This window comes from Tyto alba, unplaced genomic scaffold (genome assembly GCF_018691265.1).
Source record: "Tyto alba isolate M040663 unplaced genomic scaffold, T.alba_DEE_v4.0 Super-Scaffold_1000006, whole genome shotgun sequence".
NCBI classification, from domain to species: Eukaryota; Metazoa; Chordata; class Aves; order Strigiformes; family Tytonidae; genus Tyto; species Tyto alba.
Window position 1 is genome coordinate 31,334,917 of NW_024881272.1, and position 27,701 is coordinate 31,362,617.

The window sequence follows — 27,701 nt, forward strand, 5'->3', positions numbered from 1 at the left end:
CATATGGGAAGCAGACGGGTGCGCTCAGCACTGTGAGCTGGCAGCATGAAAAAATTTACCATACAAATAAAAGCATGCTAATGCTGAGTGGTGGGGAGGCAGGTGAACACCTTTGGAAAGATCTGTACTGTGTTTGGGGACAAAGATCCCGCTGGAAGCATGCATTTGTTCAGATATTACCGAGGTGTGGTTTCACTGTGGAGAACTGAAGTTAGCTTTCTGGCATTTTGATGTTTCAACAAACACGTATTCATGTGAGTAGTGGCAGCAAAATGCATAGATTTATGGTTGTCAGTTGTGACTGAAAGGCTCAGAATAACTGGATTTAACCATACAGAGCCCTTGGCAAAATAGCTCAGTTTTGATTAGGGTCTCAGAACGGATACAAAATGCTTGGATTTTTAATTAATAAACAATCTGGCATCCTGTCAAAGCTGACACCTCACTCTGTCTTAGCAGCTGTTGGAACAGTAGGCTCCTGGCAACCTGGGATAAAGGAGTGCTTGCAACAGGAGAAGGAAAGGAAGCGAGTCTGCATGAGACCAAAAATGCCTTGTGTAAAGCACCATAGAGTTTAGGGATTTCCAGTGAGCAAACAAGCTTTCTTTCTCTGTGCTGTGGGTTCGGGCTTGGACATGGAATTTCTGTTACTGAATGTCACCAGTGGTTGGTGGCTGACAGATGTAAGGACACCTGTCTGAATTCAAGTAATGTTTCTGACAGTAGTAGCAATAAACAGAGAAAGCATTGAACAGTGAAAGTAGGTCCTGCAGGTTGCTCCTTCCCAGGGATTATAGTGGCAGAGCCTGTGGGGAAGTTTACAGAGTGCCTGCTCATGTAATTCAAATGGAAACATTCACTCTGGATGACAGTCATTTGTGTTGGAGTCATGGTGTGGGAGCAGTGAGGGTTGCCAAATAACCAAGGAAGGCATTGTCGGGAGGAAAGGGCACGGCCTGGGTAGGACAATACCTGAAAACACAAGCAGAGTTAAAGGCTTCAGTTTGGGAGAAGATGCTACTAAACTGTTGCTCTTCCTCAATTCCAGCTGATTAATAATAAACAGCCTGTTCTCTGATCACAGCTGGCGTATCCCACAGCGACTGCGTAGCTGCTCCCCACTCATCTGGGCAGCCCCATCCCCTCACAGGATGGGAATGTCTTGGTCTTGGTCTTGTCCACAGCAGCCCCTTAGGACTTCCACAGGAGAAGAACCAGGATACTCAAAATTGCTGTTCTTTCCTCTTTTCTTTGGTAAAAATTATATGCAGTTGCCAACACTGCAGTGTCTATATGTTCCCTTGTTTCAGAAGGAAGCAGAGATGGAAAATTTTGTCCAGAATCAGTATTGATCCTTACGTGGAATCTTGTTTTTTTAAAATGGGTTCAGGAGCTCTGCTCACATGTGTGCTCGATGAAGTACTGCCTGAACAGCCAGCAGTGCATTTGGCAGATGTGTTGGTCAGCTCACAGGGCTGTTTACACAGTCTGTTGAGAACATATGAAACGTATAAAAAGCCATAACATTTGAATATATTAGAAACAAGTTTGTGAGATCAAGGAAAATTTTTAGGATAAAAGGATAATAATAAAGCAAAGGCTTAAGGGCTGTGATGGCTGCTAATTGAAATTCATTTTTTTTTTTTATTTTTACTTTTTTTTTTTTTTTTTTTTTTTTAGGGACCACAACTAGAAAGACTTTCCAAAAATGGCTGTATGGTATTTAGAAATCTGGGTACCAGCTGCACTGTGCACATTTTTGCAGAGGCTTCTGTTCAGTTAAGAATGGGCTGTGGACTCAGGTAAGTCATGTGAGAGAGGTTAAGCACGCGTGTTGTGAGAGCTAATGGTACAACGTAGCCTTGTTCTATATAAGCATGTTTTGTGCTGATGTTTTCCAGTTATTGCGTTCCTTACAGTCAGTATAGGAAAAGGTGTGTGGTTGGCAAAACTGCAAGCCCAGACAAAGCAGTTCTGGGTGTGGATGCTTACAGCCTATTGCCAGGTGCTTCAAATAGGCATTTATGTCAAAGATCTGAGGTCAATTCAATGATAGCCAATTTCAGCCCTAGATTATTACATAAATATTAATAAGAACAGTGGTATATTTCACATTTATATTATTGGTCTAAGTATTTACCTAACCCTGTGGCAGTAGTGGTAGGGAATATATATCCCTTCAAGACAACCAAGAGAATTTACAAAGTGAAGCAAAAATTTGTTCACCTCTTTACTTCTCACTAAACTCACGAGGTTACATTAGTCTTATTTTCTGTATACCAGTAGAGAAAAACAGGAGAACAGAATAAACTTAAATGGGATAGAACTGCAGTCTTCCCTGGTTTTGCCTCCCCGCTGAACGACCCTTAATCACTTTTTGCATCTCTGTTGCTTGGTCTCCCTGCCTGTAAAATGGGCATAATGAGACTGAAGTTCTGGTAAAGCATGCAGATCTATAGGGAATAAATGGCATACAAGAGGTATGAACTATTTTTAGGAATTTCATCTAGAAGAAGATCTAGGATTAACTTATTAGTATGAAAGATTTGTTGCTGGCCCCATTTGCTTTTAGGGTATCAACCACTGACATTTTAATTGGTTCATCAGCCTTGTAATGCATTTTGAATCTGACCCAGGACTGTGTAGAGCATATACTGGCACTTAGATTTATGCCATTTTCACTCTCTGGTTGCTCTCTGACATTTTGACCAAATATCTTCTAGTTGCTGTGGGTCTGCTTTTTTTGAGGGGTTTTGTTGTTTTTTGTTTTTTTTTTTTTTTTTAGTTTACCTTTACAGTCTCTGCTCTGAGGCTCTGATGATGATTTGGAGTTGTTAATGTCAAAAATCCTGTGTAGGAGGAAGTATTACATGTCAGCTTCTCCAGATTCACACAGATAGTTTCTTTAAAGACAAAGCCTTGATACTTAGTCCAAAACTTTGACAAGTAGATGATCATGTGAAAGGCAGGAACTCTTCTGCATTATACACCCCTTGGGGAAGAGGGTGAGTGCAACAACCACTCCCTCCTTGCAGCGGTGGGTATTGCTAGTCCTGGGGAGGTGAAGTTTACAGCCCCCTTGGACACTTCCACCCAAGAAATCTGCACCTAAGCTTTCTTGCCTGTTTTTACATGTACGTTACGTTTTAAAATGCTGTAAGTTTAGCAATCATTTTTAAGGAAAACGAAGGAGTGCTTTTTAGCAGATGTAAATCAGCACAATTTACAACGTCCTTGGTTCCCGAAGTGCTTTTGGCCGGCACTGCTGACAAAAGAGGCAGTCCTGCCCTCTTCCTGCTCCCACGCTGTCCCCTCCCTGGCGCTGACACAGCCATGAGGTGAAGTGTGTTGGGAAATACATCCCGTTCAAATCTATCCCAGCAAAAAACCTGAATGGCTGGGGAGAGAGGCATTTGTTTCTTTTCAGGGTGTCACCAGCATATCCCGGATTAAAGTCCTTGTGGAACGACCGTGTTAGTGCAATTCACTGGTCTCTGTGAAAGCCAGGAGCTTCGCTAGTTTGTCCCGACAGCTTCTGGCTAGAGGAGAATTGTGTTGCAGCTGGAAACTCAATCAAGCGAGTTTCAAAACATTTCATTCATACGAGGTCCTCAGATGATTCTTAATACACCTTTACTGTAGTCTGTAGTACTTCGTAAACCTTGTCAAGGTTGCAGTGGAACAAAGGCTTGTCTCAAGACTTTGTGTTGTGTAAATAAACCTTGTGCCTAGCAGGGTGTCACTGAGTTAAATGTAAAGCCTGAAAAGGGGAGGGCGTGGGAGCAGCATGCCAGTGTTAACATTCTGTTTTCTGCACAGGATTGCAACAGGATTGCAACAGCCCAGCCTATCTGAGCTGCTGCACGTACCATAAACATGTCTCTGCACTTGATATGGGTGGTGATAGAACAATATACCTTTCTGGGAAATGATAATGGACATCAAGATTTTGTTTTAAGGAAATTCCGAATAAACAATAACAGTTTTCTTCTTAGAGTGCTGATGCTTTCCAGGTGGCCCACCAGGCAGCCAAACAAAGGAAATATATATGGCAGCATTCACTCAAGAGTTAAAGTTTTGGAGTAAGGAGGGGAAATGTCAAAAATCCCATGAACTTTAATTGTTATGCTTGTATCTTTGTGGTAGCTCTGACTCCTTTTTTTGCTTCTCATAGATCAGTAATCGAGACAATTGATAAGAATAACCCCCCAGGTAAAAAAATACACAACTGTTTTTGAAACAAACAGTATTTCATATGCAAAGCTGTCTGGTAAAGTACATTCCCAGGGTACTTTTTCAGGCCTCATGGGGAGTTGTACAAAGAGCAGGCTACCTTTTAGCAAGTGCTTCTATGTTAGTTTCAAAATCCTCTGTTGCTTTTTTCTAGAATGATTGTCCCACAAAAGGTGATACAAACCATAAAAAATCTCAATAGAGCTTACTTCTCCCCCCACCCCCTTCTCTCCCTTTCTCCCTCCTCCCTCAAACATTGGGAGCTCTCAAAAATATTTTAGTATCCTAGAGATTAAAAACAGTGTCTTTAATTTGTATTTGTCTTGTAATAGCTCTGACTTTCACCGCCTTGTCCTCCCCTTTATTGGGAGTACATGTGTGAGCACTCCCTCTAACGTTGTTTATATGCTCGCTGTCAGGTTCAATAAGCAGTTTCTTAGCAGGGCACCTTCCCACGTGAAGGAAATGTTTCCAGGTCTTGTCTTAGCTCCTGCTTCCTCCGTGTGCAGTGTCTTGACAGAGCATAACAGAGAACAACAGAAATGAGTACCAGCGGTATCAGTAAATCTTAGCCGATAAATGGAAATTAACTCTAGAACCTCCTGAATCGCCTGGCAGCTCAGATGTAGGGCAGCTGTTTACAGGGCATTTTATAGGTGTTCCAGTTATGCGAGTTTTGCGTAGTGCCTATTTTAAGTTTAGGCATTTTATTAATAGTGGATCTGGAAACTTTTAGAACTTTAGTAGACCAACGCACCTCTTAGGTAACACTGAAAAGAATGTGGTAATCTGTTTAAAGTTTCTCTGTGAAAATAGGGATATTGCTAAAGAAAATCAAGATAAAATGTAAATGTGAATAATTGCTCCGAAGAAAAAGAAAAATTGGCAGACAGCTGTATAGAAATTAGAAATTTAACTAGCTTTGTATCACGGGTACTAAATCGTACTGGTGGAGTCTCAAGTCTAGTCAAGTGAATGGCAGACCCACAGCTAACTTGTAGGACCAAGGATTTCCCCTTCATGAATGGGTATAGATAAGTGAAATTTCCCAGAGCAGAAAAACGTGTTACAGAAGTGGCCAGATTTTCAGCTTTGAAGTAGTAGAGGTACTTTCATTTTCAGTATCTCCATTAGAGCTGCTTTTTGCAAGACCAGGAGTGTTAACTCTTGTGTCTGAGCCAAAATTCCAACCTAAGCAGAATGTACTCATCTAAATTTCCCTTTTGGTTTCATTTGGACAAGGTATTCTTTGGTGTAGTGTTGCTGTGTACTGTTACAGCAGTTGCTGTGTTGGGAGCTTGGGAAGGCTTACATAAAAAGGTTACATAAAAACTAGACCATTATAGGCTTAGAGAAACCCCTGAGTGTGATGATTAAAAAGAGAAAACGATTAGGGAAAACACATCAAAGAGTCTCAGTGAGAGTCCTAAAAGGAAAAATACTGATTATATTTGTTTTGATTTTGTCTTACATGAAGTAAAAGATGTGTGGTGTGTCCTGGGTCGCCACCCTAAGGGGTGTGTACTTAAAGACAACAGAATCAGACTCCAAGACTTCAGTGTGGTTTATTTTGGTTGCAAGGCTGGGAAGATAAGATATAATTGTACCATATACATAGTGGTGCTATCAATCTGATAGATTATACTTCCCATACACCCCTGACCACCTTGCTGACCCTCTGCCTGCTAATCTGTTCCTAGCAGGATAACTCCTAGCTTACTGACCTTTCGAGAAACTTTCAACTACGATTTTTAAAACAGTCACAAAAGTGTTTTTCTTCCTCCAAATGGGCAATTTTTCTCTCTGATGAAAGCAGTCAGAGGCATGAGATGGGTAACATTGATTAGTAAAGCTGGTGTGCAAGTTCACGTTCAATACACTGTGAATCTAAGGGCTAAAAATTGTTTAGAATTCCATTCTGGGTCTGGGAATAAGAGTAGACATTTATTGATAGTCCTGTTGTTCACACCCCACCAGATTCTAATACTGTTATTTTAGAACAATGTTAGATGCATTTTTAAGAGTTTGCTGGACTTGGTCTGCCCTGGGAACCATGTTAGAAAAGGTTTGAACTAATAAAATATGCAAAATGTGGTTTTAGGGCTCTCCTTTAATGTGGAAAGGGAAAGAAAGGTTTTAGTCGGTTATAGCAGATCCAGTAAGGGAACTGTTTATTTAATGCTCCCACAGTTATTTTCTTTAATGTGCCTTTTCAGAGCTTTTCAGCTGGGTTTAGTTCATGTGGACTAGCATATTAAATAATGTTTTCTACTGATACGTTTTTTTCAGTTGTTACTCTGACTTCAGTAGTTACAGTCATTTTCTTTCTGGCCCATCGGTATAGTAGATCTCAAAAACCTAAAGGAAAATAACTGAACAGGATTCTGGAAATGGGAGAACATAAAATATAATCCCTATAGATTTAAAATTTAGGTATGAAGATTGCATCTGAGGTTATTTTCCCAGTAGTATATCTGGCATATATAAATCGATGTGGCATTAAGAATTTTACAGATTGTTGTTTGCTATGGCTTGTATTTATTGTGTGACTTCTATACTTGAGTGATGTACCCATCCTAAGAAGATGGAAGGCAACAAAGTGTTTATACTGTCCTACGGAGAATGTTGTCTCTCTTCCCAAGGCCATGTAGTACTTGTGTGCAACATAAAAACACATCCAATAGGTGCGTGTATCTGAAAATGGCAGAAAAAGTCCTACTTTCCATCTCAGGAATTCCAGTGCTTCCCTGGCTGCCTCATGTTGATGATCATTTTAGGACTTTTTTTCACATCTGTAAAGACACTGGCGATACTGCATAGTATTTTCCTACATCAACAAAAATAATTCTTAAAAATAGAAGGTATAGGAACATGCTCTGTTTGTGCCAGTTAGATGATACATTGACTTTTCTGGTTATGCATATTTGGCTTTGGCCTTTTAAGAGCCTTCCCGAATTTGGGTCCAAGCCGCTGAAGAAATTGTCTCGGGCTTTATTATTTTGCATATAAACAAGAGGTTGCTTGGTCCAAAATGTTCCAGGTGAAAGATCATTGCATTTTCCTTGTATCCTTCTGCCATCTTGATTCGGTGACATGCTGTAAAATCCACCTGTTCTCCGGGCTCATTTTGGACCCTGGAGACCAGTAGATGAATGAGCCAAACCTGAGAAGGAGAATGGAGAACAGGTGTAGACAGCAACACTTTCCTTCAGACCTGAAAGGCTAAGAGAATTTTTTCTATGTCTGGGATGTCCTGCTCTTGTGCATTAGGTAGATTGACTTTTTGTTCAGATGAGGAGACTAAAGTTTTTCCATTCTTAAAATAAATACAAAGTGTCACTGTATTTATGTTAAGAACAGGCCTAGATTCATTTAGTTTTGATCTGATCCTCACAAAACATCAGATCTGTTTGAAAAGCTAATAGAAGTGTAAGGGCAAGAGCAGCAGTGGCAAATACCTTGTTTATTTCCTTTTTTTTTCTCCTTAATAACAAAGCTAAAAATGTGTTCTTGATTTATATGCACCATTACTGATTCGTGTACTGTAAAAGCTATGTAATAATACATCTAAAGCCCAGTGCAGTTTATAAATACAGAAAACACATGTAACTTAATAGTTATTTGTGCTGAATCTTTTTTTTCCCCGCATACTCTGTCCTACCTTTGTTACTCAGGGCACTAATGCTGCATTAATGTAAGCAGCAAACAGCTGCATTTATCTTCATTTTGTTCTTCCAAGTCACAGCAACATGCTGGAACAAAAGTCTATAGCAAACCTTCTTAAGTCTTTTAAGGGCATCTATCTGGGTAGACTGTGGTTATAGAAGGGCTGATGCTGTAAGTATTCATTCCTCTAATGGTCTCATTGATTTTTATTTACACTCTTTACAGGTTGCACAGAGTCTCAGTTTGAGTAAGAATTGCAGAATATATGCTGAATTCAAGAATTACAACCCTATGTTAAACTAAACAAAGGTTTCTGTATCTGTCTTTAGGTTGCTTAATCAAAGCAGTGGATCAGAAGTAGACTGTTCAGTCTCCAGCAAAGCAGATGAGAAGTGCAATTGGTAAGCACTGTCAAAACCCAGGTGCATAAGTTTGAAAATGTTGATCCAAATCACATTATTATAAGTAGTAGGGAAATGTCATGACTTACTGAGATTAAACAAAGACCTGCTTAGAATCTTGTGACTTCAGCTCATAAATGGATTTCATCACTCATTACAGCTGCATAAACAAATGCATGTGGTATATATGCATGTTTTGTTTTTGGAAGTTGTTGTTTTTAAAATCCCCTCAGAGTTTTTTTTTAATTGCTCCTAATGAGCCAACGTTCCCTAGTTCTGGAGCGATGCCTCGTGTACCTGAGCAGCATAGCACAGTCATTGCTTTTAAGGGAATAGTTTGCCTGTTTTTCTCCCTTTCTGGCAGCTGAACTGCTTTGGCAAGCAAGTTATTTTAAAGGAGAAATTTACAATATGAAACCTGGTGTCAAAACTTTTATTCCTTTTATGAAAATAATCTTACCCTAGTGCTCCTTTGGAGCAATAGAAATGTAATCCCAGCCCAATCAACAATTGGAGAAAGTCCTATGCAATGTCTGAGCTTGTACTGAATAAGATTGTCACATATCTAGATATTTTCCAGTTGCTTAATGTAATTTTTCACATTGTCTGTGGCCTCGTTTCTCCTGATGGGCTTCTCACAAGGAATCCTAGAAATGGATGCCCTGTGATTATCCACAGGTAATTAGTACTTCCCCCATGTTTTCTTTCCAATATGTTGCAAGTGGGATGTGGCAAAATTAATCAAAGTTTTGGTCTTCCTGCTGCGATTATTACCTGAAGGCACTAGTGAAGGCCGTAGTTCGTGATGGAGAGCAGACACTTGCCTGTGGATTTAAAATGTAGTACGGATCAAAACTATCAAGCCATTCTCATATATCTAGGTTAAAAGCTGCTGCTTTCAGGTAAACGTATACTATTCAGCATCTCAGGGCTGGCAGTTATCAAAGTTTAACCTCAAGAAACAAAGATGGCAAAATGTGTGGGTGATTCTTTGAATTTCAATATGCCATTTCATATTCAGAACTGGGGTGCTGTATGATGTCTCATTTTAATGTTACACTGTAAATTATTTTTTTTAAACATATCTAGGGGAAAATTCCTCTTTTTTTTTTTGGCCGAAGAAAAATATTCAAAGACACTCCATTTTCGTTGCCATTTTCTGAGAAAGATTTAAAAACATTTTTTTCCTATTTTACTCACAGCCCCCTATTTACTTCTAAAAACTAGAGTCAGGAAAGTAAAGAGCAATAATATGGGACGGTTCATGCTCAGGAGGGGGTGCTTACACATGTACCCTATACAGATGGATTTGGCCTGAAGTGGTTTAGGTTCTTTTACTCCCTAGAAAAATAAAGCAGGTAATAAAAAGAAATGTGACTTAAATTGAATGAAACCAAAATCTTTTTGCTTTTCTCTCAAGCAGCCTTAATTTTTAGGCAACCTGGGAGGAGTCTTAATCATGTGTGCTCCTAAAGCTTGCTTAAACAAATTGCTGAGTGTCTGAGACTTTGAGCATCCTGCCCCTTCTGTTAAAGTCTTCAGAAACTCTAGTTGCTCATCACCTCTTATGTAGGTAGCTAAAAAGATGCCTGACATTAGAGACTCGTGCTCCAACATGTTGCCTTGTGTGCCTTAAAATGTCACATTAAAATCAAGTACGGTTCACCCACAAACCATCTGGCTTTACAGATCTGAAAACGAGCTTTCAAATAATTAAGCTTCCCTGCTTCCTAATAAGGCCTATTTGAAATGCTCAGAGGCTGGAGCCACCGGGGCTGTAGATCTGCTCTGAGGAGGAGTGTGGCTGGGGCCGAGTGTCCCCTGGCTGGTGGCGGGCCCGGCCTCGCAGGGGAGCCCTGCCTCGCCGTACCTCGCTGCACTGGCTGTGCAGCTCCCGGTTACGGGGCTGGGGAAATACCTGGCTTTCTCCTTATAAGGCCAGCGAGCTGCTGCGGGAGCCCTGGTCCTGCCTCAGCACTTCCCAGCTCTGCTCAGCCACAGTCCTAAAAAGGCAGTTCCTTGCTCCCGCTTCCCACAGCTGAGCTCCCCAGGGAGGACAGCCCTCCCAAGTCAGGCATTTTACTTACAAGGAGAGCCTTGCTTATGGATTTTTTTGCTGTTGCTTCTCAAGGAAGCCGTTGTGTTTACAAGCACTGCTGGGGTTATCGTCTCGTTTAGTGAATAATGCAAAGTATAATGGAGCGCAGCGTCTGAGCCTGCAAGCCTCTCCATGCAGGCACATTTCCACAACAGTATAGATCCCTGTAGGGTCCTGCGGAGGGAAGGAGGTGCACCGTGTGAAGCAGTTCGGAGCTGTAGTCTTGAAAGCATATTAGGTTATGGTTTTATAATAGAAAGTGCTCAGCAGCAATATGAGCTCCAAGCAATTCACGTTCTTTTTCCTCCTTCCCCTGGCTGCCATTCCCGCGCTGCCTCTTCGCTTGTGCTCGCTCAGTTCCTTGTGGGGTCCATGCTGTGTTCTTGGTTTGATTTGTTCTGAAACCCAGAAAAGAGTTTTCTGCTCGGATTTACAGTGTGGCTTCACAAAAAGTTGTGCTAGTATAACTGAGTGAATGGTGGATAGGAAAGAGGAGGAAAAAAGCCTTAGTTATTAATGCCCCATGCTCTTCCTAACGTGAAACCGAAGCTGCTGTACTCTCGTCCTGAATAAAAACTCTTCAAATGCTGAATATTTTATTAGATATATTTACAGGTTTAATTGGAAATTTCCGAAGGATCTGATTATTGGCTTATTTATTTCACATGCCAAGTTAAAAGCTTAGTTACAGTCTGATAGATTTTTAAGGACAAGTTCTTTACTGGAGCCAGATTTTGGAAACGCTTGAATATGCTAATTCAGAAGGGGTTTTACATGGGTTTTTTTCTTTTTATTAAATCAACAAATCATCCTAGCTTAATTTGTGAAAATAAAGAGGAGTGTTTTTCAAATTTAAGATCTGTGAAATTCTGGCATGTGCAGTGCACCGAGTGGTCACATACTCATTTCAGAAAGGGACTTAAAATAATTCTTTTTCAAGGGGACTACTTGGGAAAAGTCCCTGGATAGTGTGCTCTTCCAAGCGTGCAAGACATTGAGGTGCAGCTCGCAGAGTTTGATCATACTGTACTTGGGCCCAGCAGTTTGTCTCCAGAGCCACATACTTCCTTCATTTATCAAGCTGCTCCTGGCAATTCTGTTCAACCTTTGGACTTTATGGCCTCTCTCAGGATGTAGCATTGGTTCCCTAATATCTCCTCTCTTGTCTTTTGCCAAGTTTCCAGCAGGCAATGAGGCCGTCACAAGCAGGGTCACAGGTGTTGAAGGAAGTCAGCAGCACAAACAATTATTATTACAAAACCAGATTCCACGGTTACAATGGTGAAATACTGCTTTTCTTTATGAATCTGTGATACCATCCCCATCTTCTCTTTCTCTGAGATTGTAAAGTGTATTCTAGTTTATTTTCCTTTTCTATCAGTGCTAGGTGTGTGCTTGCGGATTTAGTAGGTGGGGTTACCAGTACTGATGGTATAGATTAAAAAAAAATAGAAAAAAAAAAAAGAAAGAGAGAATGCCATGAACTCATTTAATCCACATTGTTAATGCTGAGATCTGTTGTGTATTTTCTAATGTTGTTTGTATAGTCCCGATTCCTTAAATATAGCTGACATATAAAGCATGTTAAAACAAGTTATTCACATGTTTGAATGGTAGTAAAGATATTTAATAGGAACCAGATATCAGACAATAAGGAAGAGTGATTAGGGAGAAACGTTGATCGGGCAATAAGGAAGAGGCTGATAGCAGCTCTGGTACGATGAGGCAGGAGATGGCGTGTCTGATCAATGGCTATGGAATTTGGTAATTTAGGAGGAAAACTCATTTACAGCTATTGGTTTTAGACACTAAATATAGCAGAGGAATGTTTAACAAAAGCCTGGTCAGCAGAGGAATGTTTAACAAAACCCTGGTCGGCAAAGGGATGTTCCTGCCTCTGCCAAACAAGGTAGATGGTAATCAGAAAAAAGTTGCGGTGGAATATGGGAAATACCACTCACTAAAGAAATTCTTCCCCTTAGTGTTTCTGGCTGGCTTCTGGTAGTGGTCCCAACATACACCATGTTCATGTCTTGTGACCCAGAGCTTTGGAGGGTGTGTGTTGGGAAGACACACACGTGAAATGGTAGTGGGAGGCCTGCCCACTAAGCACAGTAACTACTAACTGGTAAGAATAACTACTAAACACACTAGTTATTCTGAATTCAGAAAGTGCTCACGTGTAGTTTTAAATTGAAAAGCAACCTTTCTGCAAAGTGTCCTGTGTCATTTAAGCAGACTAAACTGTCAAGGTCTTTTAGAAATTTTAGAAAAATTTAGAATTTTTTTTGAATGTTAGAAGTGAACTGAAGTTCAACAAGGCCAAGTGCAAGATACTGCCCTTGGGTTGGGGCAATCCCAGGCACAAACACAGGCTGGGCAAGGAGTGGATGGAGAGCAGCCCTGCGGAGAGGGACTGGGGGTGTTGGTTGAAGAGAAGCTCAACATGACCTGGCAATGTGTGCTCACAGCCCAGAACCCACCCGTGCCCTGGGCTGCAGCCAGAGCAGGGGGGGCAGCAGGGCCAGGGAGGGGATTCTCCCCCTCTGCTCCGCTCTGGGGAGACCCCCCTGCAGTGCTGGGGCCAGCTCAGGGGCCCCCAACAGCAGAAGAACACGGAGCTGCTCGGGCGGGGCCAGAGGAGGCCACGGAGATGCTGGGGGGGCTGGAGCAGCTCCCCTGGGAGGCCGGGCTGAGAGAGTAGGGGGGGTTCAGCCTGGAGAAGAGAAGGCTCCGGGGGGACCTTCGAGAGGCCTCCCAGGGCTTAAAGGGGGGACAGGAGAGGTGGGGAGGGACTCTGGATCAGGGGGGTGGGGATAGGACAAGGAGTAACAGTTATAAACTGAGAGAGGGTGGATTTAGGTTGGATTTAAGGAAGAAATTGTTCCCTGTGCGGGGGGTGAGGTGCTGGCCCAGGGTGCCCAGAGCAGCTGTGGCTGCCCCCTCCCTGGAAGGGTTCAAGGCCAGGTTGGACGGGGCTGGGAGCCCCCTGGGCTGGGGGAAGGGGGCCCTGCCCGGGGCAGGGGGGTGGGACAGGATGATCTTTAAGGTCCCTTCCAACCCAAACCATTCTGGGATTCTGCGAAAAGTTCTCTATGTGCACAGAGTGCTTGAGTGCACCCAAACTACAGTCAATCTGAATTAACAACCCCCATCTCATGCTCAGTAGTGCCATTCTCAGCCTGTGACTGTGGTGCTTCGCTTAGTCCAACATGAAGCAGCATGGGGGTCACACTACTCCCTTGTTTATGTACAGATTTGTAGCAGAACAACTTGGTCAGCTTTAGTGATGTTGGAATAGTCTATAAAAAAAAAAACAAACCTGTGTTCCTTTGTCTGAGCACAGTTCTAGTGAAATCAAGGACATATTCTCCTTCCAGTGTGTGAATTAGGTTGAATTGTAGAATCACATTTCAGAAAATATAAACCTACCTACTTCAGAAGGTTTCACTGCTTTAACCATACTGATAAAACAGTGAAAACTTGTGAATGTTTTGAAGGTGAAATTTAGATAACCTGGGGCCCTTTCAATCACAGAGGTGGTCTGAAGTCCCACTGTCTAATGGTAACCCCGATGTTAGCCCTGTGTGCAGTCTCAGCCTTTTGTTCATTCTCTAATCATCAATCTCCGGTTGCTTCAGTGAGACCTGTTGAGGAAAGGTGACTAAAGGTATCTGAATTTGCCCTTTAACCATATGAGGAATTCAACTATAGTTCTGATAACACGGGTTAAAGCACACTTTAGAACAAGCTAATGTTGTTAAAACTGTGCATATTAAATGTAATCTGTGTTTATAAGTGGGACCATTATCAGGAAACGTCACTAAGAATCTAAGGGAACTTTAACGAACAGCTTATTACTTCCAGGGATGGGCTCTGTAGGTAGTTTATATAAAGCTTAACGTTACAGTGTTAGTGTATTTGGTCAATAAGCAAACACACTTTCATAGTAATTGTATTTCGATGTCATGTGTTCTGGGCTGTCAATGTCATTGCCACTGGTGAAAGTCGAATTTATGGAATTTAGAGAATCAAACATCACAGCTCAGCTTACTTCTTGTTGCTTTAATATAGTATGTTGAAAATCAGAACAGAAGAGTTAGTACTGGGAAAAAAAATATTATTAATTGACTCCTGGTAGCCCGTGGATCATATTCATTGATATTTCTAAGGCTGTTGTAATTTCTTTTTCACTAATGGTAAATCCTTCTGTTCTAATACAAAAAATGCACTCTTCAATGCTTGCAATAGACATCCTAAGGGCAAATGGACTAGTTAAAGCCCTGAGTAACCTGAACTGACCTCATAGCTGACCCTGCTTTGAGCAGGAGGTTGAAACTAGATATCCTTCTGAGGGCCCTTTCAACATGAATTGTCCTATGATCTAGTGATTTGTAAAAACAGTTAATGCTATTTTTGAATCTCCTTTTGGGATATCATTGTTTGAACCTTTTTGAGATGGTCGCTTTTCAGAAAAGGCTGTGCCACTGGGCACTGTCACCTGCTTAACTAGTCACACCATCAGTCCCGCTGAAGTGAAATGGTAAGCAAATGTCATGTTATCCTTTAAACGTGGTTACTAAACCAAGTATGCCACTTTGCACACAAGACAGTGCTAGCCACAGGTCTGGGTGTTTGGTGTGTCACAGAAGCTAGACCACGTGTGTATTATCTACTTTTTAAAAAGATTTCATTAGGACTGTTTGATCTGGCCTGCCAAAAACTTAGCAATGTATGATTAGGCTTTTTAAAATATCATCATTTCAGGATTCATTTGGGCTGGGAGGCAAAATACAATGTGTCATCTCTGGGCACGTGAGATGTCTTCTCTGTATTCTCCAGATTGTACAATTTCTATGTCATTTGCATTACAAAAGGCAAAATAGTAAAATAGTGTCAAAATGCTTAATACAACTGGTGGGACCTGAGGTTTTTTCATGAGCCCTGAGAGCAATGTATGGTGATACTAAAGGAGTTTACCGAAAGTAAGGTGGCATTTTAAAAGGCTCTCCTCACAAGTGGGTACAGGCCAGCTTTTAAAGGTACTGACCAGAAGCATGTTGAAGTGCCGGGGTGTAAACTACAGCAGACCAGCAGGTGTTGTGCAAGCTGTTTGATTCTTGTGGTGAGGATGGGAACCTTAAAAATTGGGTAGGGTAGAGAGCAGGAAATGGGAGCCATTACAGCTGTCCCAAGGGAAGTGGTTCCACTCGTGAATCACAGTCCTGGTTTCACCATGCTGTGTGGGAGTGGTGTCCTGTCCCAGGCGGATATTGCCGGCTTCTGGGGCCTGGCAGGTCTGAACTGCTGCAGAGGGGGAAAAACAGCAGGAGGCTCTCAGTGCCACCAGCATTGCTCCTCTGCAGCCTGTGAGCCAGCGTTGGGGCAGATGGAGCAGGGGAGAATCAGGACATGTCCTGCCGTGTGAATTAAGTGGTATGGTCCATTGCTTTTACGAAGATGACCAGAGAGTGACAAGAAGAGTTTGACCACATGCCACATAGGCCTTGGGTTATTCCATGCAGAACAAAACCTACTACTGTGTGAGACAGCCCAGGTTGCCAAGTCTTGCCTTTCCCCCTCATCCCCCTGCCATGGGTCACACGACTCTGTCAGAGGCTGGAGCCCATCTCACAGTGGCACAGGAACCTCCTGCCCTGGCACATACTCCAGCCTAACCTAGAGGACACCCTCTGTGGAGGCTTCTGAGCCCTCTCTTGCTGCACCAAGGAGCTGCCACACCCCAGTTTCTTCAGGCCTTCTTGTCAGGGCACCACTGACTTACTCATAACGGATACAGAGATTGAAACCAAGCAGTCCCTCCTCTGCTCTGCGTGCTCTCTGACTTCCAGAGGCTTTTTAAGTGCTGGAAAGAACAAGCCCATTCTCTTTGTTTTGTCTAGTCCAAAGCCTCCTACAGGAGCTGTTTCCATCCATTCTCGGGAAGAGAAGGCAGAAATGAGACAAATCCTGGCAGTTGAGCGTTGCTGTTATTTATCCTTCCTAAGACCAGTAATGAGATAAATCCCCAAACCACTATTCACCCAAGGCTTGTGTGTGTTTTCTGTAGCAGTACTAGCAATGACTCCGTGTTGGTAGCGCAAGTCTGCTATTTGCAGTTGGAGAGACGGTGAGTGTGCACAGTGGGTGGTGTGGAGAAGGGACAGATCTGTGTCTTCCACTTCTGTATCTTTCTGTACGGATCAAGTGCATCTTCTTCCATCTCTGATGCAAAGGGGCACAGAGCTGTACCACAGCTCACTCACCAATGAGTGTTTCTATTGTTCACGTAGAGGTTTCTATTGTTCATAAATCTTGGTGGAGAGAAAGCTAACATCTGAGTCGCCAAGGCTTCTGGTATCGTGGCTCACCAAAGATCTTTCATCTCAGCCCTTATTTCTTGCTTAATCATGGAGCTAGAGGTGCAGCAGCACCAATAATTTTGGGAACTTAAATTTATATCAAAGACCTAACTCTGTATTAGGAAGCTGGAATTTTTGTATCATGAGATGTCTTTGCAGCAACAAAGTCTGTCATTAAATCTTAACGGCAATCCATGAAAGTGCTTGCAGTTTTGGACAAAAGGTGGCACTTACCTAGTAAAGTTAACAAGGGGGTAAAAGTCTCTGGACCTGATAGGAGTGACTTAGGGCAGGTCTATTGGACTTTCATGGACAGAATTCAGCTTTGTCTGCTCATATATCCAGGTGTAAACTATTTCTGTTAGAGAAGTGAGTGTTCATGCTGAAGTAACCTGTGGCCTGAAACAGTAACCCCCTGCTAAGGGCCTCAGTTTATTAGGTCAATAATTAGCTTATTAGACATGCAGCTGTGCCTGTGTAGGTTTTTGAATTTCATGTTCCATCTGACTTGCATCCAGTGAGTTCAGTTTAGTTTGTAAGACAGTTCATGTATTCTGTGAAGGGTTCGTAAAAAGATTTGTTGAAGAAACAAAGTGGGAAACCTCACATAGAAAGTCTCGGGCTACACGAGAGGGGAAGAGTAATGAATGTACCTTTTCTACAGACCTTAGGTTTAGCAAAGGGCCAGTCTAATTCATAAAAAGCAAGCTGATCTGAAGGAGCTGTGTGGTTCAGAAGAAAGTCCTTGCATCTGCCTATATCCTGTACCCTCACAGAGGACCTAATATAACTTAGAGAATCTGCCAGAGCTATAAGGAAGCTGAGACAAGGTAATCTGCACACAGTTGATTTCTGGTTTCCCAGAGAAGCTTTGCACATACTTCTAAACCCACAATTGGTCTGCTTTGCTGTGTTTTCACCATCGTACAGCCCACCAAGTTTACACAGTGAGCTGGGCTCCTTGTCCAGCTGGGGTTACAGGGAAGAGTGCGTGCAAGTTACAGGGGGACAACAGAAGCCCCCTGGATGAGACAACTGGCCTCTCGTTCTCAGGAAGAAGCACTGAACAGAGGATCCCCACTGTGAGCTTACAAAAGCCAAACTAGGCTGATGCTTGGACTTTGCTCTCTCCCAAGGGGCTCACCCCACATTGTACCATGTGGGTTTGGAAGCTGATTACATGTTCAAGTAGGGAAGGATGATCAGATCTTGTCTAGAGACAGTGGTCATCTCTACCTTCATGAGCATCTTAAGAACAGTGCTTTCAGGTGATTTCCCCACCTGCCTATAAGTTTAGGTAAGAGAAAACAGGCACATAGTAGGGTCTTAATGATAGGAAGATTAAAAGAAGAGTCTTACAGAGAACTGGAAAGCACAGAAGGGATTTCAGGGGTGGGTGTACAATACCTTCTGAAAGGTAGAAGAATACTTGCAAAAATTGGTTCTGTTCAGATGGAAACAGATTCCTTTAGGGACATCTCATGATAATTTCCAGTCAAACACAATTTCTGCTTTAAAAATGTGAAGAGATTCTTCTGCTTTATGTTAGACTGAAAGCAACTCAAACCCCTGACTATCCCTCAGTAGCAGCCATTTTCTTAGGTAGATCTTCTTATGTAGACATCTTGGAAGTTTGTCCTTCATGGTAAAAGGGGAACACCTTTCAATTTCTGTATAATAAAACAGTCTTCCCAAAGTCATGTCATGGTAGGGTTGCATAATATGTTGAATCAAACTATGTACCTGAACACAAAACTCACCAATCTTACAAGGTATTTTGTATTTGTTAGTATTTTTCTTAGAGACAAAATAGTCAACAAACTCAGGAGGTGAAGTCGAATTGCTTGCTGCCATGTTTTAGTTGTTATTTTTAATGTAAAAGTACCCCATTCCTGGATGGGGAATACTCATGAGGTGACAGGTGGATGCAGATGGACCACTAGGAAACTGGAAGGTTAGGTCAGAAATTGAACAAGAGCTAGGGCTAAGATTCCTAGTAAACCTTCAATTAGATATTCAAGGTAATGAAAGAGAGGCTTAACCTTAAAGGCATCCTCTTGCTGGTGGTTTCTTGTACTCCTGGGTGCCAAGGCTTGTGGGGTTACAAGCACAGATTTGCAACAGGAGCCTTAATGAAAGTAGTGTATACAGCTCAGCTGTCTATCCAATAGCACTGGAGCTTTAGAGTGCACATGGGCTGAATTAGCATTTCTGATTAACCTCTGCTTTTTGTGCAAATGTTCCAAGGTGTTAATCCTTATGTTAGTGTAATGAGCTGGAAAAGCTTTAGGTTGAAATCCAAGCAGCATCTTAAAAAACAACTCATGTTTTTGTCATTGTCTTGACTGGTAGACTGAACCCAACGTGGACTGATTATTTTGCAAGTAAGAAATGTGCTCAAACTGACAGCTTGTATGTTGTGTTCTATCTTCCAAAAGAATTTTTTAAGTCTCTAGTTATAAGCTTCAAAAATACTGTAAGTTTATAACTGAAAGACTGGCAGATGTTTAACAGTTGTGGATAAAAGCAAGGTTTAAGTACAGCTGTAATTTCATATGCTGGTATTGTGTAAAGCAGTGCTGAAGACTGATGCATTATAGTTGGCTTTTAAGGATACTAGCACCCTAAGAAATTGTTTATATCTCTCCTGCCTATTCTTTGTAACTCTTTGTAAAGCTTCCAGTGACTGCAATGATATACTTAGATGGAAGAGCTGATCTACTGAAGCCTTACCCTAGAAATGAACTCCACTAATCAACTGCTCATGACTCCAACAGATGTTTCTGTTTTTCAGACAATTGGAACCTCATGTTGTACTATTTTTTTTTTTTTCTTCTTCCTTTCGTACTAGCAGCAAATGCCCCATTACACATGTGAGCTTCAAAAACTTGTCACATGATACCAGGAACAAATTGTTAAGCCAGTCAGCAAAGTTCAGGTTTGAAGCGGTGGTCCACTGAAGGCAACTGGGTCTTAGAAGCCAGAGGAGCGCTTTATGGAACTACTATGCTGTGGTTTTGTTGTAAATGCCAATACTCTATTTCAGCCTCTCGTATGAAATTTGGAAATGTCAGATGAACTCGGGTCACAACTCTTTTTTCAAAGACTGAATCATTTTAGGATATGGAGATAAAGTTAAGTGATACTTTTGAGGCTATGAGTATTATATTCTTGAAACCACAGAAACGGGATGAGAATTGTTTATATGATGTTGTTATATAAGGACTTATCCCCTGCAGCAGGTCAAAATCAGTGAATTTTCAGACATAGTGGAAATACAGATGGGAAGAATTTACTTTTTTACTTCAATTTGTTTAGTCTGTTGCATTTAACTTACCATTTCAGGTTTTTCTGGTTGATAAGTGGCCGATGGATCCTTAATCAATCAATATCTTTGTATGATTTGGGCAGAAGGAAAAATAATGTGGGTAGAAAGGGTTTGTCACTCCACAAAGATGCAGTATACTCCACTGTCAACAAAATCAGAACTACTGAGTGGAAACAAAGCACCTGTTAAGAGAGTACAGTGGAACCATTACAAATTATAGACACTGGAGTCACACTTCTTTGGGATTAAAGCAACTCATTTGCAAACTATTTTTCTGTTAGCAGTGAACAATTAACCATGAACTTTCCCCTACCCCCAGCTCACCCATGCTGGACTGATTCAGGAGCCATGGCAGAGCAACGGCTCGATAGGCACCATCAGGAAGTTTATCAATAGTCACACTTTGTTAGCCAAGCAGGATCCTGACCAAATGTGGGATAAGGTAACCAGAACTTGGCCCTTTCGCCCTTTCCCAGAGTAAATATATTAACTTGCTGCTGTTGCTGGACTTGATTGTTATGATAAACACAAGTACAAAGAGCAGTGTGACTTGCAAGCTGTTTGAATGGAAAAAGGTGAGAGTGAGGGTAAAGAGGGACATTGACTGCCTCTGCAGCCACTCTTAGGATACAAGGTACTTATGAAACATTTCTCAGCTGATAAAGATTTAATCAGTTAAGAAAATCGCCGGTAATACGCATTGGGCATGTTCGTAGTTTTCAAGCTGGTGATATGCTGTCTTCTTTGAACATCACATTTCTTCCTGTTGTTTTAAAGCTAAACTCTAACCTCTTGGTGCTGTTCACATGTGTTTGATGGAACTTGAACTTGGGTTGAAGGTCTGGAGTGCAAAAGGATTTCTGTCTGCACAGAGATGCTTTATTTTTTTATGGCTGTGGATGAGATTTCTTCTTTGCTTGTTGTGCTCTCTGTGTAGAGAAGGAAACTGAGAAGCCCATGAAAGGTGGGTAACAGAAAGCCAGTGGATGTTCCTCATTAGAACACGTGCCCAAAGTGATGGGAGTGGGAGAAGAGGAATTGCTAGAGGAAAGAATCATCTAAGCCAAGGGATGACAGGACTTGCAGAAGAGCTTGATTAGAAGTGCTGAAGTTGGCTGACAAGCCATGGAAAGAAAAGAGAGAGTATTGATTTGAAACTTTGGCAAGTGCCTTTTGAAACTGAGAGAAGAATTATTTTGGTGGGATGAAGGAGCAGGGGGTGGACTGAGTGGAGTCTGGCATAAACCAGAGGAGGAGAAATCCATATAGTTTTGCAAATGGTGAGCCCAGTGATCTTAGAAATAAAAGGAAGAGGTGGGAGGTGAGGTACACAGAGTGGACGGTACTGAAAAAGGCAAAGCTGGGCAAAGGATGGATTTGTGTTCTTTTAAGTTAGCAGAAATTTAAATGAGCACAAGCATGTGCTGTAGAGAGAAAGAAAATAAGGACTGGAGCAGAAGATGAACAAAAAGAAAACAAGGTTGATTTGTGGATCAATGGAGAGGCTAGAGGGAAAGCAGATAAGAGGTTTCCTTATGGGATGTGAGAGGGCCTTGTTGACAGAGAGAAACAACACATTGTGCACTATCAGTTTATCTCTTGAAAGTGATAAGCCAGGTCTAATGCAGAGAGAGAAGTGGGGACAGATGAAGGGGAATATTTGGGCAGCAACAGTTTTGGGGGCTGGTCAAAGGAGCTGAAAAGACCGCTAAGATCATGAATGTGGGTTACAGCTAAATTAGAGGTGAATTTATCATGGTAGAAAGGTGGCAGGACAGAAGGGGATGGAAATCAGTCTTCAGGGGTGGACTTCCACCAGGAAATTTCCTTCGCAAAAACAGAGGAGACAAGTATGGGAAAAGAAAGAAAAGGATTAATGGAGAAGAATAAAACGTGGAGAGAGTCAGGTTCCTGAATGGGAGAAAGAGAAGACAAAAGTGGGGAGAAGATTGAAGCCAGGCAAGATGTCACTAGTGCTAATGGGAAAGAGCAGATAGAAAATCACTGTCCATCAATGCTGGAAGAGACTTAGGCAATGACTGAACCCGGAAGCTCAGCAGCAGGGCAGTGGAAGGTACAAAAAGCTTTCATGAGGAGAGGTCGGGGTGTCAGTGCTGGTGTGAGCAGAGATTTGTGTCACTGTCACCTTTGTCAAGCCATTGGGTCTGGCTGAGGTGTGGCCTTCCTGCTCTTTGAATGCTGGGTGCCAACTTGGCCAGACCTTCTCTCTTGCACTGTCTGTTCTGATAGGGTTATAGTCCCATTTCTTCTCTCTGCAGGGGCAGTCCTGTAGCACACGTAAGAGACTATCTTTTAAAGCAGCTGCTTCTCAGAGCAGCCTGTCAGTTGGTGATAGAGCTGATGTGGAACACACTGAAATAAATGCAGACTGCAACTGATGTCAGTAGTATTGGATCAATATATATCTAATTAAAAATCACTTTTACTTTGGCTGTGTTTTCAATCTCTTACATGTTTAGGAGAGTTACACTGTGAAAAGCACAAATCAAAATGTATCTAAAGGAACACATCAAGAGGTAACAGCAGTGAATAAAGCTGAAATGTTGAGTGAGTCTTTTGGACTTAACTTCCACAGTGGTGTTCTCATATCCGGAGACTGTGATCAGTGTTCTACCTTTCGAAGTATTTAGAGAAGATGGCTTGTTATCATGTTAACCTTACCTTTGAAGACAGACCTGGGGTGTACACAGAGACCAGAAGTCGGAATGGCTGGTGAGAATAATTTCAAGTGGTTACCCAGACTCAAGACAGCTTGGTTCAAATAGTTCCCCATCATACAGAGATGAGAGTGAAGATACATGGTCAGCCTAATAGAAGCACTTCCCCTCCCCATTCTGGGGCAAGAGGAGGCAGTAAACCAAAGCCAGCTTTGCTTGTAACCCTAATTAAGGAGCTCCTGTAGAATTTTGGAGGGGTGTAAGAAAACTCGATTACCTTCTGCCCTGCTTCCAGCCTCGTGGCCAGGGAGACGGAGACATTCCTCCTCCTGGGAAGGATTTCTCAAAGTCTTAAATCTGCTGTAGGGTCGACTCGGAGTAATCTCGTGCGTGTATCTGTGTGTGTGTGTCTAAAGCACATGACGTGGGTGAACGGGTCCCCTTGAGAAGGCAATGATGGGAAATGGGCTCTGTAAGTAGCTGGCCAAAGCAGTGGTTGGGGGGGCGGGGGGGCTCCCTGGGTGAGTTCAGTCCCCGGGGGTTTTTGGTCTGGCACCTCTTACTACCGCGTTCATGCGCTCGCTCACATACACACAGTGCCATCAATGAGTATGAGTAGTCATCTGCCGGTTGTACGCCCACAGAACACATCAGGAAGGAAACGGCTGGTCTCTCAAAGTCAGGAGTATTTAAAAAAAAAAAAAAAAGGAGGGGTAGCGGGGGGGGGGGAAAGGCAGCAAACAGCAGGCAGCCTGTGTATTGTGCCGATTCCTCCCGGACTGAAGGAATCCTTTGCCCCGTGATTCATGCTGAGCTGTCCGCTCCATCCGGCAGCCGCCGTGTCAGGCAGCCACCCACTTTTCACTGGGTGCTGGCTGTGCCGCTGCTGGCACCGGAGCCTGCAGCGCTTCAGGATTCTTTTGTTAGTCAGGGCACTGGCACTTCCTCTGGCATTTGTCAGTCTCCAGGAAGGCTTGTGTGTGTGTGTAGGGGTGCTTTCCCCCCCCCCCCCCCCCCCCCTTCTTTTTGTTGTTATTATTTTGTTCGTTTACACATTTGGAACCTGAAGATTTGGTTCAGACGTCTTCCTTGCTCTCCGCTTCCTGTAGGTTGAAGTCTCTGTTTTCTGATGATTAGCCAATACCGGCTGTTCTGGCAGTGAAGATGTCTCAAATCAATCCTATCCTGTCTGGCTTTCCAGGAAGAGAGCCACCCCTCCCTCGCTCTCCACAGCCCCTGTCATCCAAGATTGAAGTTTATCAGAGCTGCTGCGAGCAGGAAATTAGCTCCTTTACAACTTGTTCTCCACTGCTTCTCATTCATTTTATTGTTTTAACATTTTCCAGAGAATAAGGCAGAAAACAAACCTGCTTCCTCTTTAGAAGAGTTGTGCTGTTAACCTGTGAAATGCTTATTTCCCTGGGAGGCTGCTTCTTATCTTTATAGCAGAACCACAAGATTAAAATCAGTTAAAGTTGAACTGAGATAACGAATAAAACACTGGAAAACATTTAGTCATCCTTTAGCCTCCTGAAGATAAGGATTTCTACATATAGGCATCAAAGCTGTAATGAGCACCAAGGGAGGGATAGGCTCAGGAAAAATGGAGTGAAGGGTGCTGCCTACAGACTTAGGAATGTGCCTGTGAAGAACTTATTTGGGGGCCTGGGTCTTCAACACCTGTATTAAGGTGGCTTGACTTTCCTGAAGAGCTGAGCACCTGCCACTTCCATGCATGCAAAGCTTACCTTAGCACTGCAGTCAGGTAACAGAAAAGTGGTGTTTGCTTATTTTATGTCTGACTTTAAATATGGATATATTAATGTTTTCTGTGTGTCTTTCCAAAAGCAATACTAGAAGATTTTTTTTTTGAGATATGCAGAAGGAAGACACTCTCTTAATTAATATCAGACATTTTTGGTGTTATTCAGCATTAAAAATAAACCTCTGCCATTGCCAGAAGTAAATTTGGCAATTGTGTGCTCCCTGCTGCAGGAAAACAATGTCTCTCTTTAGAGCTCAGAACCAAGCTTTGGCAATGAAATGAGGCCCAATGTCCATTGATCTCAATGGAAAACCTATTATTAGAAAGATCACTGTGACCACATCCTGCCATCATTTTGTACTGAGAACCATCACTGAGGTCAGCAGGATTTTTGTGCAAATATTTATGGCAGGATATGGCCCACTTCAGGGCATTCTGAGGGTTGACAAACCTTCAGCTGAATTGTTCCTTCTTCGTGTTGATCCTATCAGCCCGCTAAAATCTGATGCATGAACAATTCAAAATCCCACCATCCAAGTTGGTGTTGACTGAAACCAAGTAACTCAGTTCGTGCCATTTGAATGCAGACATGAGGCAAGACTCTGGCATTACACAACGTCCTGACTGATTGTGCTGTGTCTTGGACACTGAATGGGTTGTATCCTTCTAACTTCTCAAGAAAGCAGCAAGGAGTAAATTGCTGCAGTGATAGATAGGCCTGTGGCTTCGGCAAGTGAAAACTGTTGTTAACTGAGTAACTCAAGATTTTTTCAGCAAATGCTTTGCATATGTGACTAGTGCAGCTAATTTCCTGCTTGCCAAATTCAGTTCTATCAACACTTATTGGAACCACGAGCTCGGATAGCAGAGGGAACGCTCTCTCCTTTATCCTTTTGATATGGGGAATAAATGAATTCTTTTCAGCTTACTGTACATCCGTGTTTCCACTGGACAGCAGAAAACTGTGTCACTGACTCACTGTTTGATCTTGGGTAAATCATCTAATCCTGTCTATCCCAGTACCCTCGCGTGCATAAATAATGTAATGACTCTCATCTGTCTTTACAAGCTGTTAGAATAACATTGGTTTATATAGTTTTAGCTTTACTTTAGTCTTTTCCACGATGTTTTATTGGTGAAAGAAGGAGGCTCTTACTCAAGTCAATGCCAGAAGGTTTCTTATCCCTGTCTGGGTGCTGAAATAGTCAGTATTCACAGGTTTTTATAATTTGCATAAATAATAGCATTTTAGCTAAAGTGTTTCTCATACCTGTAGGGCCAGGCTTTAAGTTTATATGAATTTGATACTGTAGAAATTTCTCTGGTAAAATGACAACATGGCATTTTCAGCACTAGCTGCTGGAGCCCAGCTGGGCTTTTGGAAGGTGGGAATATACCTGTGCTGTGAACCTTCATTTACATTATTCCAAATTCTGTACGTGGATTCCCTGTAAAAGGCACAAGAGGCACAACAACAAATTGATGCTCACCTGGAAGAGGAGTTACACTACTGCCTGGATCGTAGATTGAAGCCTAAAAATTTACAAAACAAATTAAAAGTTTAATCATTTCCCTGTGTATCAACAGCTATAAAGAGAAAAAAACAATAAAACCACACCAAAACAAACCCCAAGAAAACAGATCCAAAATGTGACCTGAATAGATAAATGGGCCATTCCACAAGAGCAAGCCTGCAAGACATTTTCAGCTGTAGATTGCCCAAAATGATTCTTTGCATTAAAGTCTGCATCTTGAGGCCCAAGACTAACATGTAGGTTATGGTCTTCTCCTCCTGTAATTATATGCCTAAAGAAAATGTCACTCTAATGCTGGGAAAAAACGCCTTGCTATTAACAGAACTTTAGGTAGAAATGTGTTAGTTCTAAAGAAACTGGTCTGTTGGAAACGTCCTTCACTCAGAGATAAAACTTCTGGAGGGAAGAGACTGCAGGATATGAGGACCTGAGAGTACAGGAGATGGATGATATTCTCAATACCACATCCTAAGGGATGTGGGAGAGAAAGATTTGCATCTCTGCTTTTTTTTTCTACCTGACTTTTCTCTTCGGCTTTGGTGAAAAAAAGTCTATTTTCCAATTTCAGTATGATCCCAATGGAAGAATAAAACTAAATGCAAAAACCTCAGGAACAGTTGCAAAATGGAATTCTTGTTTTCCAGCCAGTTCTGGGCCAGAGCAATTCTATGTTTGTGGAGGATTGGAGAGAGAGGTTTCCTCTTAAACAGGAAAAGTGTAATACTGCTACTGCACCTTAGTCAGAGGAGATGTCTGGTTCCGCGATAGAGCTCTCCGTGAAGCAGTTTGCATTTGATCCCACACAGCAGCCATGGCATAGGCAGTAAGTGCACCAGTGGAGACAGCTTTGTGGTTAATGTGCTGAATCGGGACTCAGACTAGGTTCAGTTCTGGCTTGCCCAGAGATTTCTTATTTAATCTTGAGCAATGCATTTAATCTGTCTGTGCTTCAGTTTCCTATCCGCAAGAGTTTGCCTGCATGAGGCATCAGTGAACTCCTTTAAGTACAGATGTGATATTCATTTAGTAAAACCTGTTAGGCAAGCTAATAATTTTAAAGTTAGTTTAAGCTTTTTTGGAATAGGTTTAAGCTAAACTGAAGTAGCTAATTTTCAAGTCAGAGTACATGTTTTGTGTAGGTCCATCTAAAAATCTGATTGAATCAAGATAATGAAGCTGAAAAGTCCGTGTACACATGTCCTTGCAGCTAAAAAACTTTTTTTTTCTCTAAACCTTATCTAGAGGGACAGAAACTACCTTTTGTCCACCTCCCTACACAAATGATCAAATAATTTGTAAGGAATCCTGGAGGTGTGTGTCTACCAACAACCCTACTACTTGGGGCCCTTATCCTGTGGGCTCCCCCACCTGAAAAGGCCCTATATTCATATATGTTTTGTAGGAGAATGAGAACTCAGACTTCAGGAAGGTCACAAAACCTTATAATTGAGGTTTCTTGCAAGGCTCTGATAGAAAGTGAAGGAAATACATGATGAGAAAAGTTTTCACATTAGTCTCCATCATTGCAGAGGCTTAAACAGGAGGAGGCTTCAAGTTCAGTGATTTTATTGCTGCCCTTTGAATGAAAATGTGCAAGTTCGGTCTGCACAAAGAAGTTGGATCACTGAAACAAAA

General features: G+C 42.2%; 1 protein-coding gene across 6 annotated transcripts in view; it reads left to right on the forward strand.

The window, feature by feature from the left end:
• The window catches only part of FGGY (FGGY carbohydrate kinase domain containing), a 325,810-nt gene that overhangs the window by 32,918 nt on the left and 265,191 nt on the right, over positions 1-27,701 (forward strand). For 4 of the 6 annotated variants that reach the window (XM_033008779.2, XM_042807464.1, XM_033008781.2 and 1 more), the window contains 2 exons: positions 1,681-1,802; positions 8,229-8,300. The exons of 1 other annotated variant lie outside the window; for it this stretch is intronic. The gene's annotated coding sequence lies outside the window, so the exon portion shown is untranslated. The remainder of the gene's footprint in view (positions 1-1,680; positions 1,803-8,228; positions 8,301-27,701) is intronic. One more of the 6 variants, XM_042807469.1, reaches the window with a different exon arrangement.